A 19,360-nucleotide genomic window follows, 5' to 3' on the forward strand; every position below is an offset into this window, starting at 1 on the left:
ATTCGAAATTACTTGAGTAAAGTGCTGATGTTATAAGTTGTGCAGACACTCAACACTGGGAATGAGTTCCTAAAGTTATAAGTTGTGCACACATTCAACACTCTGAATGACTTGAGTAAAGTGCCGATGGTATAAGCTGTGCAGACACTCAGTGCTGGGAATGACTTGAGTGAAGTGCTGATGTTATATGGTGTGCAGACACTCAAAGCTGGGAATGACTTTAGTAAAGTGCTGAAGTTATAAGCTGTGCAGACACTCAAAGCTGGGAATGACTTGCTAATGTTAAAAGTTGTGCACACATTCAACACTCTGAATGACTTGAGTAAAGTGCCGATGGTATAAGCTGTGCAGACACTCAATGCTGGGAATGACTTGAGTGAAGTGCTGATGTTATTCGGTGTGCAGACATTCAACGCTAGGAATGACTTGAGTAAAGTGCTGATGTTATAAGCTGTGCACACACTCAGCGCTCGGAATGACTTGAGTAAAGTACTGATGTTATAAGTTGTGCACACCCTCAACGCTCGGAAAGACTTGAGTAAAGTGCTGATGTTATAAGTCAATCAATCATGGAATTTATATCGCGCACTGCTCACCCGGAAGGGTCTCAAGGCGCTTGGGGGAGGGGGTCTGCTACTGCTCGAACAGCCAGGTCTTGAGCTGTTTCCTGAAGGCGAGGTGGTCCTGGGTCAGCCGTAGGTGGACGGGCAGGGAGTTCCATGTTTTAGCTGCCAGGTAGGAGAAGGATCTTCCTCCGGCGGTGGCTCTATTGATGCGAGGGACGACGGCGAGGGCGAGGTTCGCGGAACGTAGCTGGCGGGTGTGCGAGTAGAAGGTCAGGCGGTCGTTGAGGTACCTTGGGCCCAGGTCGTGGAGGGATTTGTGTGCGTGGGTGAGGAGTCTGAACGTGATCCTCTTGTTGACAGGGAGCCAGTACAGGTCTCTCAGGTGGCTTGAGATGTGGCTGCGTCGGGGGACGTCCAGGACGAGTCGGGCGGAGGCGTTCTGGATACGTTGAAGTCTTTTCTGAAGCTTGGCTGTTGTACCGGCGTAGAGTGTGTTTCCGTAGTCTAGTCTGCTGGTGACGAGGGCCTGGGTGACCGTCTTCCTGGTCTCGGTCGGGATCCATCGGAAGATCTTACGGAGCATGCGGAGGTTGTGGAAGCAAGCTGAGGAGACGGCGTTGACTTGTCTGGTCATCGAGAGGGAGGAGTCCAGGATGACGCCCAAGTTGCGTGCGTGGTCCTTTGGCTTGGGAGCGGTGCCTAGGGCCGGGGGCCACCAAGAGTCGTCCCATGCGGAGGGCGACGGTCCCAGGATGAGAACTTCTGTCTTGTCCGTGTTCAATTTCAGGCGGCTGATGTCCATCCATTTGGCGACGTCTTTCATCCCTTCGTGTAGGCTAGTTTTGGCGGTGTCGGGGTCTCTGGTGAGGGAGAGGATCAGCTGGGTGTCATCGGCGTAGGAGATGACGTTGAGGTTGTGTTGGCGTGCGATGGCAGCGAGGGGTTTCATGTAGATGTTGAAGAGAGTGGGGCTGAGCGATGATCCTTGCGGGACGCCGCAGATGACTTCGGTGGCCTCCGAGAGGAATGGAGGGAGGCGTACTCTCTGTGTTCTGCCGTAGAGGTATGAGATGATCCATTCCAGGGCCTTCCCTTGGATGCCGGTGTCGTTGAGGCGTTGGACTAGGGTGCGGTGGCAGACAGTGTCAAATGCTGCGGAGAGGTCTAGGAGGATGAGTGCCGCTGTTTCACCGTTGTCGAGCAGGGCTCGGATGTCGTCGGTGGCTGCGATGAGGGCGGTCTCGGTGCTGTGGTTGGCTCTGAATCCGGACTGCGATGGGTCGAGGGATCCATTCGTCTCGAGGAAGGCGGCCAGTTGCTTGTTGATGACCTTCTCGATGACTTTGGCAGGGAAGGGAAGGAGCGAGATGGGGCGGAAGTTCTTGAGGTCGGTCGGGTCCGCTGTTGGTTTCTTCAGCAGTGCGCTGAGCTCGGCGTGCTTCCAGCTCTTCGGGAAGGTGGCTGTGTCGAAGGAGGTGTTGATGATGTCTCGGAGGTGGGGTGCGATGGTAGAGGCGGCCTTGTTGAGGACATGGTGGGGGCACGGGTCTGTCGGCGATCCGGAGTGGATGGTGTTCATCATGCGTGTTGTGTCTTCGGGGGTCACCTCGGTCCATGTCTGGAGGATGGCGGCGGGGTGCGTAGGTTCGACCGATGGGTGCGGGGGTGGAACACCGAAGCTGTTGTAGATGTTGGCGATCTTGCAGTGGAAGTACGAGGCGAGGGAGTCGCAGAGGTCCTGTGAGGGAGTGATGTCGTTGTTGCCGGTGCTGGGGTTGGAGAACTCCTTGACGATGTTGAAGAGCTCCTTGCTGTCATGGGCGTTCTTGTCCAGTCGTTCCTTAAGAGATTTCTTCTTGGTTGTGCGGATGAGCTGATGATGTCTGCGGGTGGCGAGTTTGAGGGCGGTCATGTTGTCGGCGGTCTTGTCAAGGAGCCAGGCCTTCTCGAGGGTGCGGCAGGCCTTCTTGGAGTTTTTGAGTTCGTCGGTGAACCAGGGGACCTTCTTGCTTCTGGGCCTGGTGAGTGGGTTCTTCGGTGGGGCGAGGTCGTCGGCACAGGAGGTCAGCCACTGTGTGAGGTCGAGGGCTGCTGTGTTAGGGTCCGTTGTCCTGACAGGTGGGTTCTGGCTGAGGGAGGTGTGGAGCTGGTCGACTGTGATCTTGCTCCAGTTTCTGTGGGGAACCTGCTTCGGGTGGTGGTGGACCGTGTTCTTTTTGAAGCTGAAGTGGACGCAGCTGTGGTCAGTCCAGTGAAGTCCGGTGGAGTGGCTGAAGGTGACGTGCTTGCTGGATGAGAAGAGGGGGTCGAGCGTGTGGCCGGCGTAGTGGGTGGGGGTGTTGACCAGTTGCTTTAGTCCGAGGTTGGCGAGGTTGTCCAGCAGGGCGGTGGTGTTGCGGTCGTTGTTGTTCTCCAGGTGGAAGTTGAGGTCCCCGAGGAGGATGTAGTCGGCGGAGGGGAGGGAGTGGGGGCTGATGAAGTCCGTGATGTCTTCGCAGAACGGAGCGCGTGGTCCCGGGGGTCTGTAGATGAGGGTGCCTCTGAGGGTAGTCTTGGGGTTGGTGTGGATCTGGAAGTGCAGGTATTCGGCGGCGTTGAAAGCGTCGATGGAGTCAGTCGAGATGCGAATGGTGCTTTTGTGAACGATGGCGATGCCCCCTCCGGTCTGGTTGACGCAATCTTTCCTGATGATCTTGTAGCCGTCCGGGATGGCTATGGCGATGTCTGGGGCTGAGGAGGCGTTCATCCAGGTTTCCGTGAGGAAGGCGACGTCTGGAGATGTGGTGTCGAGGAAGTTCCAGAGTTCCACGGCGTGTCTGTGGACGGAGCGGGTGTTGATCAGGATGCACTTGAGGTGGTTGCTGTTGCCCGTCTTGATGGGTACGGTGCCGGTTCGGAGGCAGGAGAAGTTGCAGGATCGGCAGGCGAAGGGTCCATGGGTGCGTCGCGGGGATGCTTGGTAGCACCTGGGGGCTCGGGCGGTGTTGAGTGCGATGAGTGTGGCGGCATCGTAGGTCCTGCGGGGGGGTTGGCGGACGCGGGGGCCAGGGGTTCTGGCGCTGGGCGCCGTCCAGGCGCGGACGGGCGCAGACGGGCTTACCTTTGGCGCACCTTCGGCGCTCAATCGGTGCTCCCGCTGCGCGGTCGCTGAGTGGGCGTTATAAGTAAGGAGCCGGGAGGGAGGGTCAGCTGGGAGGCGGGAGGCTGGGTTGCCAATGGGCAGGGGGGAGAGGCGGGACTGCGGGGTCAGCGGCGGGAAACCAGGAAGGAGAGTGACCGGGGCAGCGGCGGAGGAGAGAAGGCGAGGAGAGTGGACAGCAGCAGCAGGTAGAGAGCAGCGAGCGGAGGGCGGTACCTCCGAGATGCAGAGGTCAGCGCTGGTGAGGAGGAAGCGGCGTCAGCGGGATCAGCAGCGGCAGGCAGGCGTCAGGCAGCAGCAGAGAGAGAGGAGCGACCAAATGGAATGACCTGATAATGTTTAAGTTGTGTACTCACTCAATACTCAGAATACTCAAGTAAAGTGCTGATGTTATAAGTTGTGCACACCTTCAACGTTGGAAATGACTTGAGTAAAGTGCTGATGTTATAAGTTGTGCACACCCTCAACGCTCGGAATGACTTGAGTAAAGTGCTGATGTTATAAGTTGTGCACTCACGCAACACTCGGAATGCTCAAGTAAAGTGCTGATGTTATCAGTGGTGCACACATTCAACACTGGGAATAACTTGCCTAAAGTGCTGATGTTATAAGTTGAGCACACCCTCAACGCTGGGAATGACATGAGTAAATTGCTGACGTTCTAAGCTGTTCAGACACTCAAAGCTAGGATTGACTTGCTGATGTTATAAATTGTGCACACACTCAACACTCGGAATGAGTTGAGTAAAGTGTTGTTGTTATAAATTGTGAACACACTCAACGCTCGTAATGACGAGTAAAGTGCTGTTGTTATAAGTTGTGCACACTCAACGCTCGGAATGACTTGAGTAAAGTGATGATGTTGTAAGTTGGTCACACACTCAACACTCTGAGTGACTTGAGTAAAGTACTGATGTTATAAGTTGTGCACACACTCAAAAATTGGAATGACTTGCTAATGTTATAAGTTGTGCACACACTCAACACTCTGGATACTCGAGTAAAGTGCTGATGTTATAAGTTGTGCACACCCTCAACGCTGGGAATGATTTGAAAAAAGTGCTGATGTTATAAGTTGTACACACACTCAACGCTCGGAATGACTTGAGTAAAATGCTGATGTTATAAGTTGTGCACACACTCAACGCTTGGAATGACTTGAATATGGTGCTGATGTTATAAGTTGTGCACACACTCAAAGCTCAGAATGATTCAGTAAAGTGCTGATGTTATAATTTGTGCACACACTCAACGCTCAGAATGACTTGAGTAAAGTGCGGTTGTTATAAGTTGTGCACACACTCAACGCTCAGAATGACTTGAGTAAAGTGCTGATGTTGTAAGTTGGTCACACACTCAATGCTCGGAATGACTTGAGAAAAGTACTGTTATAAGTTGTGCACACACTTCACACTTAATGCTCGGAATGACTTGAGTAAAGTGCTGATGTTATAAGTTGGTCACACACTCAACACTCGGAATGACTTGAGTAAAGTGCTGATGTTATAAGCTGTGCACACCCTCAACACTCGAATGACTTGAGGAAAGTGGTGATATTATTAGTTGTGCACACCCTCAACAGTCGGAATGACGAGTACAGTGCTGATGTTACAAGTGGTGCACACACTCAACACTCGGAATTACTTGACTAAAGTGCTGATGTTCTAAGCTGTGCACACCCTCAAAGCTCGGAATGACTTGAGTAAAGTGCTGATGTTATAAGTTGGTCACACACTCAACGCTGGGAATGACTTGAGTAAAGTGCTGATGTTATAAGTTGGTCACACACTCAACGCTGGGAATGACTTGAGTAAAGTGCTGATGTTATAAGTTGTGCACACCCGCAACAGTCGGAATGACTTGAGTAAAGTGCTGATGTTATAAGTTGTGCACACACTCAACACTAGGAATAACTTGAGTAAAGTGCTGATGTTATAAATTGTGCACACCCTCAAAGTTCGGAATGACTTGAGTAAAGTGCTGATGTTTTAAGTTGTGCACACACTCAACACTCGGAATGAATTGAGTAAAGTGCTGCTGTTATAAGCTGTACACACCCCGAAAGCTGGGAATGACTTGAGTAAAGTGCTGAAGATATAAGCTATGCAGGCACTCAAAGCTGGGAATTACTTGATGATGTTATAAGTTGTGCACACACTCTACACACGGAATACTCGAGTAAAGTGCTGATGTTATAAGTTGTGCACATCCTGAAAGCTGGGAATGACTTGAGGAAAGTGCTGAGGTTATAAGCTGTGCAGACACTCAAAGCTGGCAATGACTTCCTGAGGTTATAAGTTGTGCACACCCTCAACACTCAGAACACTCGAGTAAAGTGCTGATGTTATAAGTTGGTCACACACTCAACGCTGGGAATGACTTGAGTAAAGTGCTGATGTTATAAGGTGTGCACACCCTCAACACTCGGAATGACTTGCGTAAAGTGCTGATGTTATAAATTGTGCAGACACTCAATGCTGGGAATGACTTGAGTAAAATGCTGATGTTATAAGTTGTGCAGACACTCAACACTAGGAATGACTTGAGTAAAGTGCTGATGTCATAAGGTGTCCACACATTCAACACTCGGAATACTTGAATAAAGTGTTGATGTTACAAGTTGTGCATAACCTCAACACTGGGAATGACTTGAGTAAAGTGCTGATGTTATAAGTTGGTCACACACTCAACGCTGGGAATGACTTGAGTATTTTGCTGATGTTATAAGTTGTGCACACCCTCAACTCTCGGAATGACTTGAGTAAAGTGCTGATGTTATAAGTTGGTCACACGCTCAACGCTCGGAATGACTTGTTTAAAGTGCTGATGTTATAAGTTGTGCACACACTCAACACTAGGAATAACTTGAGTAAAGTGCTGATGTTATAAATTGTGCACACCCTCAAAGCTCGGAATGACTTCAGTAACGTGCTGATGTTTTAAGTTGTGCACACACTCAACACTCGGAATAACTTGAGTAAAGTGCTGATGTTATAAATTGTGCACACCCTCAAAGCTCGGAATGACTTCAGTAACGTGCTGATGTTTTAAGTTGTGCACACACTCAACACTCGGAATGACTTGAGTAAAGTGCTGATGTTATAAGTTGTGCACACACTCAACACTAGGAATAACTTGAGTAAAGTGCTGATGTTATAAATTGTGCACACCCTCAAAGCTCGGAATGACTTCAGTAACGTGCTGATGTTTTAAGTTGTGCACACACTCAACACTCGGAATGGATTGAGTAAAGTGCTGATGTTATAAGCTGTGCACACCCCGAAAGCTGGGAATGACTTGAGTAAAGTGCTGAAGACATAAGCTGTGCAGGCACTCAAAGCTGGGAATGACTTGCTGATGTTATAAGTTGTGCACACACTCAACACACAGAATACTTGAGTAAAGTGCTAATGTTATAAATTGTGCACACCCTGATAGCTAGGAATGACTTGAGGAAAGTGCTGAAGTTATAAGCTGTGCAGACACTCAAAGCTGGCACTGACTTCCTGATGTTATAAGTTGTGCACACACTCAACACTCAGAATGACTTGAGTAAAGTGCTGATGTTATAAGTTGTGCAGACACTCAATGCTGCGAATGACTTGAGTAAAGTGCTTATGTTATAAGTTGTGCAGACACTCAATGCTGCGAATGACTTGAGTAAAATGCTGATGTTATAAGTTGTGCAGACACTCAACACTAGGAATGACTTGAGTAAAGTGCTGATGTCATAAGGTGAGCACAAACTCAACACTCGGAATACTCGAGTAAAGTGCTGATGTTATAAGTTGTGCATAACCTCATCGCTGGGAATGACTTGAGTAAAGTGCTGATGTTATAAGTTGTGTAGACAATTAACGCTCGGAATGACTTGAGTAAAGTGCTGATGTTATAATTTGTGGAGAAACTAAAAGCTTGGAATGACCTGCTAGTGTTATAAGTTGTGCACATACTCAACACTCGGAATTACTTGAGTAAAGTGCTGTTATTATAAGATTTGCAGACACTCAACGCTCGTAATGACTTCAGTAAAGTGCTGATGTTATAAGTTGGTCACATACTCAACGCTCGGAATGACTTGCTTAAAGTGATGATGTTATAAATTGTGCACACACTCAACACTGGGAATAACTTGAGTAAAGTGCTGATGTTATAAATTGTGCACACCCTCAAAGCTCGGAATGACATGAGTAAAGTGCTAATGTTATAAGTTGGTCACACACTCAACGCTGGGAATGACCTGAGTAAAGTGCTGATGTTATAAGTTGTGCACACCCTCAATACTTGGAATGACTTGAGTAAAGTACTGATGTTATAAGTTGGTCGCACACTCAACGCTTGGATTGACTTGTTTAAAGTGCTGATGTTATAAGTTGTGCACACACTCCACACTAGGAATAACTTGAGTGAAGTGCTGATGTTATGAATTGTGCGCACCCTCAAAGCTCGGAATGACTTGAGTAAAGTGCTGATTTTATAAGTTGGCCACACACTCAATGCTGGGAGTTACTTGAGTAAAGTGCTGATGTTATAAGTTGTGTACACCCTCAACACTCGGAATTACTTGAGTAAAGTGCTGATGTTCTAAGTTGTGCACACACTCAACACTAGGAATAACTTGAGTAAAGTGCTGATGTTATAAATTGTGCACACCCTCAAAGCTCGGAATGAATTGAGTAAAGTGCTGATGTTATAAGCTCTGCACACCCCGAAAGCTGGGAATGACTTGAGTAAAGTGCTGAAGATATAAGCTATGCAGGCACTCAAAGCTGGGAATGACTTGATGATGTTACAAGTTGTGCACACACTCAACACACAGAATACTCGAGTAAAGTGCTGATGTTATAAGTTGTGCACATCCTGAAAGCTGGGAATGACTTGAGGAAAGTGCTGAAGTTATAAGCTGTGCAGACACTCAAAGCTGGCAATGACTTCCTGATGTTATAAGTTGTGCACACTCTCAACACTCAGAATACTTGAGTAAAGTGCTGATGTTATAAGTTGGTCACACACTCAACGCTGGGAATGACTTGAGTAAAGTGCTGATGTTATAAGGTGTGCACACCCTCAACACTCGGAATGACTTGAGTAAAGTGCTGATGTTATAAGTTGTGCAGATACTCAATGCTGGGAATGACTTGAGTAAAATGCTGATGTTATAAGTTGTGCAGACACTCAACACTAGGAATGACTTGAGTAAAGTGCTGATGTCATAAGGTATGCACACACTCAACACTCGGAATACTCGAGTAAAGTGTTGATGTTATAAGTTGTGCATCACCTCAACACTGGGAATGACTTGAGCAAAGTGCTAATGTTATAAGTTGGTCACACACTCAACGCTGGGAATGACTTGAGTATAGTGCTGATGTTATAAGTTGTGCACACCCTCAACACTCGGAATGACTTGAGTAAAGTACAGATGTTATAAGTTGGTCACACACACAACGCTCGGAATGACTTGTTTAAAGTGCTGATGTTATAAGTTGTGCACGCACTCAACACTAGGAATAATTTGAGTAAAGTGCTGATGTTATAAATTGTGCACACCCTCAAAGCTCGGAATGACTTGAGTAAAGTGGTGATGTTATAAGTTGGTCACACAGTCAACGCAGGCAATGACTTGAGTAAAGTGCTGATGTTATAGGTTGTGCACACCCGCAACAGTCGGAATGATTTGAGTAAAGTGCTGATGTTATAAGTTGTGCACACACTTAACACTAGGAATAACTTGAGTAAAGTGCTGATGTTATAAATTGTGCACACCCTCAAAGTTCGGAATGACTTGAGTAAAGTGGTGATGTTTTAAGTTGTGCACACACTCAACACTCGGAATGAATTGAGTAAAGTGCTGATGTTATAAGCTGTACACACCCCGAAAGCTGGGAATGACTTGAGTAAAGTGCTGAAGATATAAGCTATGCAGGCACTCAAAGCTGGGAATTACTTGATGATGTTATAAGTTGTGCACACACTCAACACACGGAATACTCGAGTAAAGTGCTGATGTTATAAGTTGTGCACATCCTGAAAGCTGGGAATGACTTGAGGAAAGTGCTGAAGTTATAAGCTGTGCAGACACTCAAAGCTGGCAATGACTTCCTGATGTTATAAGTTGTGCACACACTCAACACTCAGAATACTCGAGTAAAGTGCTGATGTTATAAGTTGGTCACACACTCAACACTGGGAATGACTTGAGTAAAGTGCTGATGTTATAAGGTGTGCACACCCTCATCACTCGGAATGACTTGAGTAAAGTGCTGATGTTATAAGTTGTGCAGACACTCAATGCTGGGAATGACTTAAGTAAAATGCAGATGTTATAAGTTGTGCAGACACTCAACACTAGGAATGACTTGAGTAAAGTGCTGATGTCATAAGGTGTCTACACACTCAACACTCGGAATACTTGAATAAAGTGTTGATGTTATAAGTTGTGCATCACCTCAACACTGGGAATGACTTGAGTAAAGTGCTGATGATATAAGTTGGTCACACACTCAACGCTGGGAATGACTTGAGTATAGTGCTGATGTTATAAGTTGTGCACACCCTCAACACTCGGAATGACTTGAGTAAAGTGCTGATGTTATAAGTTGGTCACACGCTCAACGCTTGGAATGACTTGTTTAAAGTGCTGATGTTATAAGTTGTGCACACACTCAACACTAGGAATAACTTGAGTAAAGTGCTGATGTTATAAATTGTGCACACCCTCAAAGCTCGGAATGACTTGAGTAAAGTGCTGATGTTATAAGTTGGTCACACACTCAAGGCTGTGAATGACTTGAGTAAAGTGCTGATGTTATAAGTTGTGCACACCCGCAACAGTCGGAATGACTTGAGTAAAGTGCTGATGTTATAAGTTGTGCACACACTCAACACTAGGAATAACTTGAGTAAAGTGCTGATGTTATAAATTGTGCACACCCTCAAAGTTCGGAATGACTTGAGTAAAGTGCTGATGTTTTAAGTTGTGCACACACTCAACACTCGGAATGAATTGAGTAAAGTGCTGATGTTATAAGCTCTGCACACCCCGAAAGCTTGGAATGACTTGAGTAAAGGGCTGAAGATATAAGCTATGCAGGAACTCAAAGCTGGGAATGACTTGATGATGTTATAAGTTGTGCACACACTCAACACACGGAATACTCGAGTAAAGTGCTGATGTTATAAGTTGTGCACATCCTGAAAGCTGGGAATGACTTGAGGAAAGTGCTGAAGTTATAAGCTGTGCAGGCACTCAAAGCTGGCAATGACTTCCTGATGTTATAAGTTGTGCACACACTCAACACTCAGAATACTCGTGTAAAGTGCTGATGTTATAAGTTGGTCACACACTCAACGCTGGGAATGACTTGAGTAAAGTGCTGATGTTATAAGGTGTGCACACCCTCAACACTCGGAATGACTTGAGTAAAGTGCTGATGGTATAAGTTGTGCAGATACTCAATGCTGGGAATGACTTGAGTAAAATGCTGATGTTGTAAGTTGTGCAGACACTCAACACTAGGAATGACTTGAGTAACGTGCTGATGTCATAAGGTATGAATACACTCAACACTCGGAATACTCGAGTAAAGTGTTGATGTTATAAGTTGTGCATCACCTCAACACTGGGAATGACTTGAGTAAAGTGCTGATGTTATAAGTTGGTCTCACACTCAACGCTGGGAATGACTTGAGTATAGTGCTGATGTTATAAATTGTGCACACCCTCAACACTCGGAATGACTTGAGTAAAGTGCAGATGTTATAAGTTGGTCACACACTCAACGCTGGGAATGACTTGAGTAAAGTGCTGATGTTATAAGTTGTGCACACCCGCAACAGTCGGAATGACTTGAGTAAAGTGCTGATGTTATAAGTTGTGCACATACTCAAGACTAGGAATAACTTGAGTAAAGTGCTGATGTTATAAATTGTGCACACCCTCAAAGTTCTGAATGACTTGAGTAAAGTGCTGATGTTTTAAGTTGTGCACACACTCAACACTCTGAATGAATTGAGTAAAGTGCTGCTGTTATAAGCTGTACACACCCCGAAAGCTGGGAATGACTTGAGTAAAGTGCTGAAGATATAAGCTATGCAGGCACTCAAAGCTGGGAATTACTTGATGATGTTATAAGTTGTGCACTCACTCAACACACGGAATACTCGAGTAAAGTGCTGATGTTATAAATTGTGCACATCCTGAAAGCTGGGAATGACTTGAGGAAAGTGCTGAAGTTATAAGCTGTGCAGACACTCAAAGCTGGCAATGACTTCCTGATGTTATAAGTTGTGCACACACTCAACACTCAGAATACTCGAGTAAAGTGCTGATGTTATAAGTTGGTCACACACTCAACGCTGGGAATTACTTGAGTAAAGTGCTGATGTTATGAGGTGTGCACACCCTCAACACTCGGAATGACTTGAGTAAAGTGCTGCTGTTATAAGTTGTGCAGACACTCAACACTAGGAATGACTTGAGTAAAGTGCTGATGTCATAAGGTGTCCACACATTCAACACTCGGAATACTTGAATAAAGTGTTGATGTTACAAGTTGTGCATCACCTCAACACTGGGAATGACTTGAGTAAAGTGCTGATGTTATAAGCTGTGCACACCCTCAACACTCGAATGACTTGAGTAAAGTGGTGATATTATTAGTTGTGCACACCCTCAACGGTCGGAATGACGAGTACAGTGCTGATGTTACAAGTGGTGCACACACTCAACACTCGGAATTACTTGACTAAAGTGCTGATGTTCTAAGCTGTGCACACCCTTAATGCTGGGAATGGCTTGAGTAAAGTGCTGAAGTTATAAGCTGTTCCATCACTCAAAGCTGGGATTGACTTGCTGATGTTATAAGTCGTGCACACATTCTACACTCGGAATGACTTTAGTAAAGTGCTGATTTTTTAAGCTGTCACACACTCAACGCTTGGAATGACTTGAGTAAAGTGTTGATGATATAAGTTGTGCACACACTCAATGCTCAAATGACTTGAGGAAGGTGCTGATGTTATAAGTTGTGCAGACACTCAACGCGGGGAAAGACTTGCTAATGTTATAAGTTGTGCACACACTGAACACTCGGAATACTCGAGTAGAGTGCTGATGTTATAAGTTGTGCACACCCTCAACGCTGGGAATGACTTGAGAAAGTGGTGATGTTATAAGTTGCACACACACTCAACGCTCGGAATGACTTGTTTAAAGTGCTGATGTTATAAGTTGTGCACACACTCAACACTAGGAATAACTTGAGTAAAGTGCTGATGTTATAAATTGTGCACACCCCCAAAGCTCAGAATGACTTGAGTAAAGTGCTGATGTTATAAGTTGGTCACACACTCAACGCTGGGAATGACTTGAGTAAAGTGCTGATGTTATAAGTTGTGCACACCCTCAACGCTGGGAATGACTTGAGAAAGTGGTGATGTTATAAGTTGCACACACACTCAACGCTCGGAATGACTTGTTTAAAGTGCTGATGTTATAATTTGTGCACACACTCAACACTAGGAATAACTTGAGTAAAGTGCTGATGTTATAAATTGTGCACACCCCCAAAGCTCAGAATGACTTGAGTAAAGTGCTGATGTTATAAGTTGGTCACACACTCAACGCTGGGAATGACTTGAGTAAAGTGCTGATGTTATAAGTTGTGCACACCCGCAACAGTCGGAATGACTTGAGTAAATTGCTGATGTTATAAGTTGTGCACACACTCAACACTAGGAATAACTTGAGTAAAGTGCTGATGTTATAAATTGTGCACACCCTCAAAGTTCGGAATGACTTGAGTAAAGTGCTGATGTTTTAAGTTGTGCACACACTCAACACTCGGAATGAATTGAGTAAAGTGCTGATGTCATAAGGTGAGCACACACTCACCACTCGGAATACTCGAGTAAAGTGCTGATGTTATAAGTTGTGCATAACCTCAACGCTGGGAATGACTTGAGTAAAGTGCTGATATTATAAGTTGTGTAGACACTTAACGCTCAGAATGACTTGAGTAAAGTGCTGATGTTATAATTTGTGGAGAAACTAAAAGCTGGGAATGACCTGCTAGTGTTATAAGTTGTGCACAAACTCAACACTAGGAATAACTTGAGTAAAGTGCTGATGTTATAAATTGTGCACACCCTCAAAGCTCGGAATGACATGAGTAAAGTGCTGATGTTATAAGTTGGTCACACACTCAACGCTGGGAGTGACCTGAGTAAAGTGCTGATGTTATAAGTTGTGCACACCCTCAATACTTGGAATGACTTGGGTAAAGTGCTGATGTTATAAGTTGGTCGCACACTCAACGCTTGGATTGACTTGTTTAAAGTGCTGATGTTATAAGTTGTGCACACACTCCACACTAGGAATGACTTGAGTGAAGTGCTGATGTTATGAATTGTGCACACCCTCAAAGCTCGGAATGACTTGAGTAAAGTGCTGATGTTATAAGTTGGCCACACACTCAATGCTGGGAGTTACTTGAGTAAAGTGCTGATGTTTTAAGTTGTGCACACACTCAACACTCGGAATGAATTGAGTAAAGTGCTGATGTTATAAGCTCTGCACACCCCGAAAGCTGGGAATGACTTGAGTAAAGTGCTGAAGATATAAGCTATGCAGGCACTCAAAGCTGGGAATGATTTGATGATGTTATAAGTTGTGCACACACTCAACACACGGAATACTCGAGTAAAGTGCTGATGTTATAAGTTGTGCACATACTGAAAGCTGGGAATGACTTGAGGAAAGTGCTGAAGTTATAAGCTGTGCAGACACTCAAAGCTGGCAATGACTTCCTGATGTTATAAGTTGTGCACACACTCAACACTCAGAATACTCGAGTAAAGTGCTGATGTTATAAGTTGGTCACACACTCAACGCTGGGAAGGACTTGAGTAAAGTGCTTATGTTATAAGGGGTGCACACCCTCAATACTCGGAATGACTTGAGTAAAGTGCTGATGTTATAAGTTGTGCAGACAATCAATGCTGGGAATGACTTGAGTAAAATGCTGATGTTATAAGTTGTGCAGACACTCAACACTAGGAATGACTTGAGTAAAGTGCTGATGTCATAAGGTATGCACACACTCAACACTCAGAATACTCGAGTAAATGGTTGATATTATAAGTTGTGCATCACCTCAACACTGGGAATGACTTGAGTAAAGTGCTGATGTTATAAGTTGGTCACACACTCAACGCTGGGAATGACTTGAGTATAGTGCTGATGTTACAAGTTGTGCACACCCTCAACACTCGGAATGACTTGAGTAAAGAGCTGATGTTATAAGTTGGTCACACACTCAACGCTCGGAATGACTTGTTTAAAGTGCTGATGTTATAAGTTGTGCACACACTCAACACTAGGAATAACTAGAGTAAAGTGCTGATGTTATAAATTGTGCACACCCTCAAAGCTCGGAATGACTTGAGTAAAGTGCTGATGTTATAAGTTGGTCACACACTCAACGCTGGGAATGACTTGAGTAAAGTGCTGATGTTATAAGTTGTGCACACCCGCAACAGTCGGAATGACTTGAGTAAAGTACTGATGTTATAAGTTGTGCACACACTGAACACTAGGAATAACTTGAGTAAAGTGCTGATGTTATAAATTGTGCACACCCTCAACGTTCGGAATGACTTGAGTAAAGTGCTGATGTTTTAAGTTGTGCACACACTCAACACTCGGAATGAATTGAGTAAAGTGCTGATGTTATAAGCTGTACACACCCCGAAAGCTGGGAATGACTTGAGTAAAGTGCTGAAGATATAAGCTATGCAGGCACTCAAAGCTGGGAATGACTTGATGATGTTATAAGTTGTGCACACACTCAACACATGGAATACTCGAGTAAAGTGCTGATGTTCTAAGTTGTGCACATCCTGAAAGCTGGGAATGACTTGAGGAAAGTGCTGAAGTTATAAGCTGTGCAGACACTCAAAGCTGGCAATGACTTCCTGATGTTATAAGTTGTGCACACACACAACACTCAGAATACTCGAGTAAAGTGCTGATGTTATAAGTTGGTCACACACTCAACGCTGGGAATGACTTGAGTAAAGTGCTGATGTTATAAGTTGTGCAGACACTCAACACTAGGAATGACTTGAGTAAAGTGCTGATGTCATAAGGTGTCCACACACTCAACACTCGGAATACTTGAATAAAGTGTTGATGTTATAAGTTGTGCATCACCTCAACGCTGGGAATGACTTGAGTAAAGTGCTGATATTATAAGTTGGTCACACACTCAACGCTGGGAATGACTTGAGTATAGTGCTGATGTTATAAGTTGTGCACACCCTCAACACTCGGAATGACTTGAGTAAAGTGCTGATGTTATAAGTTGGTCACACACTCAACGCTCGGAATGACTTGTTTAAAGTGCTGATGTTATAAGTTGTGCACACACTCAACACTATGAATAACTTGAGTAAAGTGCTGATGTTATAAATTGTGCACACCCTCAAAGCTCGGAATGACTTGAGTAAAATGCTGATGTTATAAGTTGGTCACACACTCAACGCTGGGAATGACTTGAGTAAAGTGCTGATGTTATAAGTTGTGCACACCCGCAACCGTCGGAATGACTTGAGTAAAGTGCTGATGTTATAAGTTGTGCACACACTCAACACTAGGAATAACTTGAGTAAAGTGCTGATGTTATAAATTGTGCACACCCTCAAAGTTCGGAATGACTTGAGTAAAGTGCTGATGTTTTAAGTTGTGCACACACTCAACACTCGGAATGAATTGAGTAAAGTGCTGATGTTATAAGCTGTACACACCCCGAAAGCTGGGAATGACTTGAGTAAAGTGCTGAAGATATAAGCTGTGCAGGCACTCAAAGGTGGGAATGAGTTGCTGATGTTATAAGTTGTGCACACACTCAACACACGGAATACTCAAGTAAAGTGCTGATGTTATAAGTTGTGCACACCCCGAAAGCTGGGAATGACTTGAGGAAAGTGCTGAAGTTATGAGCTGTGCAGACACTCAAAGCTGGCAATGACTTCCTGATGTTATAGGTTGTGCACACACTCAACACTGGGAATGACTTGAGTAAAGTGCTGATGTTATAAGTTGTGCACACATTCAACGCTCGGAATGACTTGAGTAAAGTGCAGTTGATATAAGTTGTGTACACACTCAACCGTTGACTGACTTGAGTAAAGTGCTGATGTTTTAATTTGTGCGGGTACTCAAAGCTGGGAATGACCTGCTATTGTTATAAGATGTACACACAGTCAACACTCGGAATAAATTGAGTAAAGTTCTGATGATATAAGTTGTGCACACCCTAAACGCTGGGAATGACTTCAGTAAAGTTCTGATGTTATAAATTGGTCACACACTTAACGCTGGGAATGACTTGAGTAAAGTGCTGATGTTTTAAGTTGTGCACACACTCAACACTCGGAATGAATTGAGTAAAGTGCTGCTGTTATAAGCTGTACACACCCCGAAAGCTGGAAATGACTTGAGTAAAGTGCTGAAGATATAAGCTATGCAGGCACTCAAAGCTGGGAATTACTTGATGATGTTATAAGTTGTGCACACACTCAACACAATGAATACTCGAGTAAAGTGCTGATGTTATAAGTTGTGCACATCCTGAAAGCTGGGAATGACTTGAGGAAAGTGCTGAGGTTATAAGCTGTGCAGACACTCAAAGCTGGCAATGACTTCCTGAGGTTATAAGTTGTGCACACACTCAACACTCAGAACACTCGAGTAAAGTGCTGATGTTATAAGTTGGTCACACACTCAACGCTGGGAATGACTTGAGTAAAGTGCTGATGTTATAAGGTGTGCACACCCTCAACACTCGGAATGACTTGCGTAAAGTGCTGATGTTATAAGTTGTGCAGACACTCAATGCTGGGAATGACTTGAGTAAAATGCTGATGTTATAAGTTGTGCAGACACTCAACACTAGGAATGACTTGAGTAAAGTGCTGATGTCATAAGGTGTCCACACATTCAACACTCGGAATACTTGAATAAAGTGTTGATGTTACAAGTTGTGCATAACCTCAACACTGGGAATGACTTGAGTAAAGTGCTGATGTTATAAGTTGGTCACACACTCAACGCTGGGAATGACTTGAGTATAGTGCTGATGTTATAAGTTGTGCACACCCTCAACACTCGGAATGACTTGAGTAAAGTGCTGATGTTATAAGTTGGTCACACGCTCAACGCTCGGAATGACTTGTTTAAAGTGCTGATGTTATAAGTTGTGCACACACTCAACACTAGGAATAACTTGAGTAAAGTGCTGATGTTATAAATTGTGCACACCCTCAAAGCTCGGAATGACTTGAGTAAAGTGCTGATGTTATAAGTTGGTCACACACTCAACGCTGGGAATGACTTGAGTAAAGTGCTGATGTTATAAGTTGTGCACACCCGCAACAGTCGGAATGACTTGAGTAAAGTGCTGATGTTATAAGTTGTGCACACACTCAACACTAGGAATAACTTGAGTAAAGTGCTGATGTTATAAATTGTGCACACCCTCAAAGTTCGGAATGACTTGAGTAAAGTGCTGATGTTTTAAGTTGTGCACACACTCAACACTCGGAATGAATTGAGTAAAGTGCTGATGTTATAAGTTGTACACACCCCGAAAGCTGGGAATGACTTGAGTAAAGTGCTGAAGATATAAGCTGTGCAGGCACTCAAAGGTGGGAATGACTTGCTGATGTTATAAGTTGTGCACACACTCAACACACGGAATACTCAAGTAAAGTGCTGATGTTATAAGTTGTGCACACCCCGAAAGCTGGGAATGACTTGAGGAAAGTGCTGAAGTTATGAGCTGTGCAGACACTCAAAGCTGGCACTGACTTCCTGATGTTATAAGTTGTGGTACACACTGAAGACTGGGAATGACTTGAGTAAAGTGCTGATGTTATAAGTTGTGCACACATTCAACGCTCGGAATGACTTGATTAAGGTGCAGTTGATATAAGTTGTGTACACACTCAACCGTTGACTGACTTGAGTAAAGTGCTGATGTTTTAATTTGTGCGGGTACTCAAAGCTGGGAATGACCTGCTATTGTTATAAGATGTACACACACTCAACACTCAGAATAAATTGCGTAAAGTTCTGATGATATAAGTTGTGCACACCCTAAACGCTGGGAATGACTTCAGTAAAGTTCTGATGTTATAAATTGGTCACACACTTAACGCTGGGATTGACTTGAGTAAAGTGCTGATGTTATAAGTTGTGCACACACGCAACATTCGAAATTACTTGAGTAAAGTGCTGATGTTATAAGTTGTGCAGACACTCAACACTGGGAATGAGTTCCTAAAGTTATAAGTTGTGCACACATTCAACACTCTGAATGACTTGAGTAAAGTGCCGATGGTATAAGCTGTGCAGACACTCAGTGCTGGGAATGACTTGAGTGAAGTGCTGATGTTATATGGTGTGCAGACACTCAAAGCTGGGAATGACTTTAGTAAAGTGCTGAAGTTATAAGCTGTGCAGACACTCAAAGCTGGGAATGACTTGCTAATGTTAAAAGTTGTGCACACATTCAACACTCTGAATGACTTGAGTAAAGTGCCGATGGTATAAGCTGTGCAGACACTCAATGCTGGGAATGACTTGAGTGAA

Source organism: Pleurodeles waltl, chromosome 2_2, assembly GCF_031143425.1.
Source record: "Pleurodeles waltl isolate 20211129_DDA chromosome 2_2, aPleWal1.hap1.20221129, whole genome shotgun sequence".
Classification (NCBI taxonomy): domain Eukaryota; kingdom Metazoa; phylum Chordata; class Amphibia; order Caudata; family Salamandridae; genus Pleurodeles; species Pleurodeles waltl.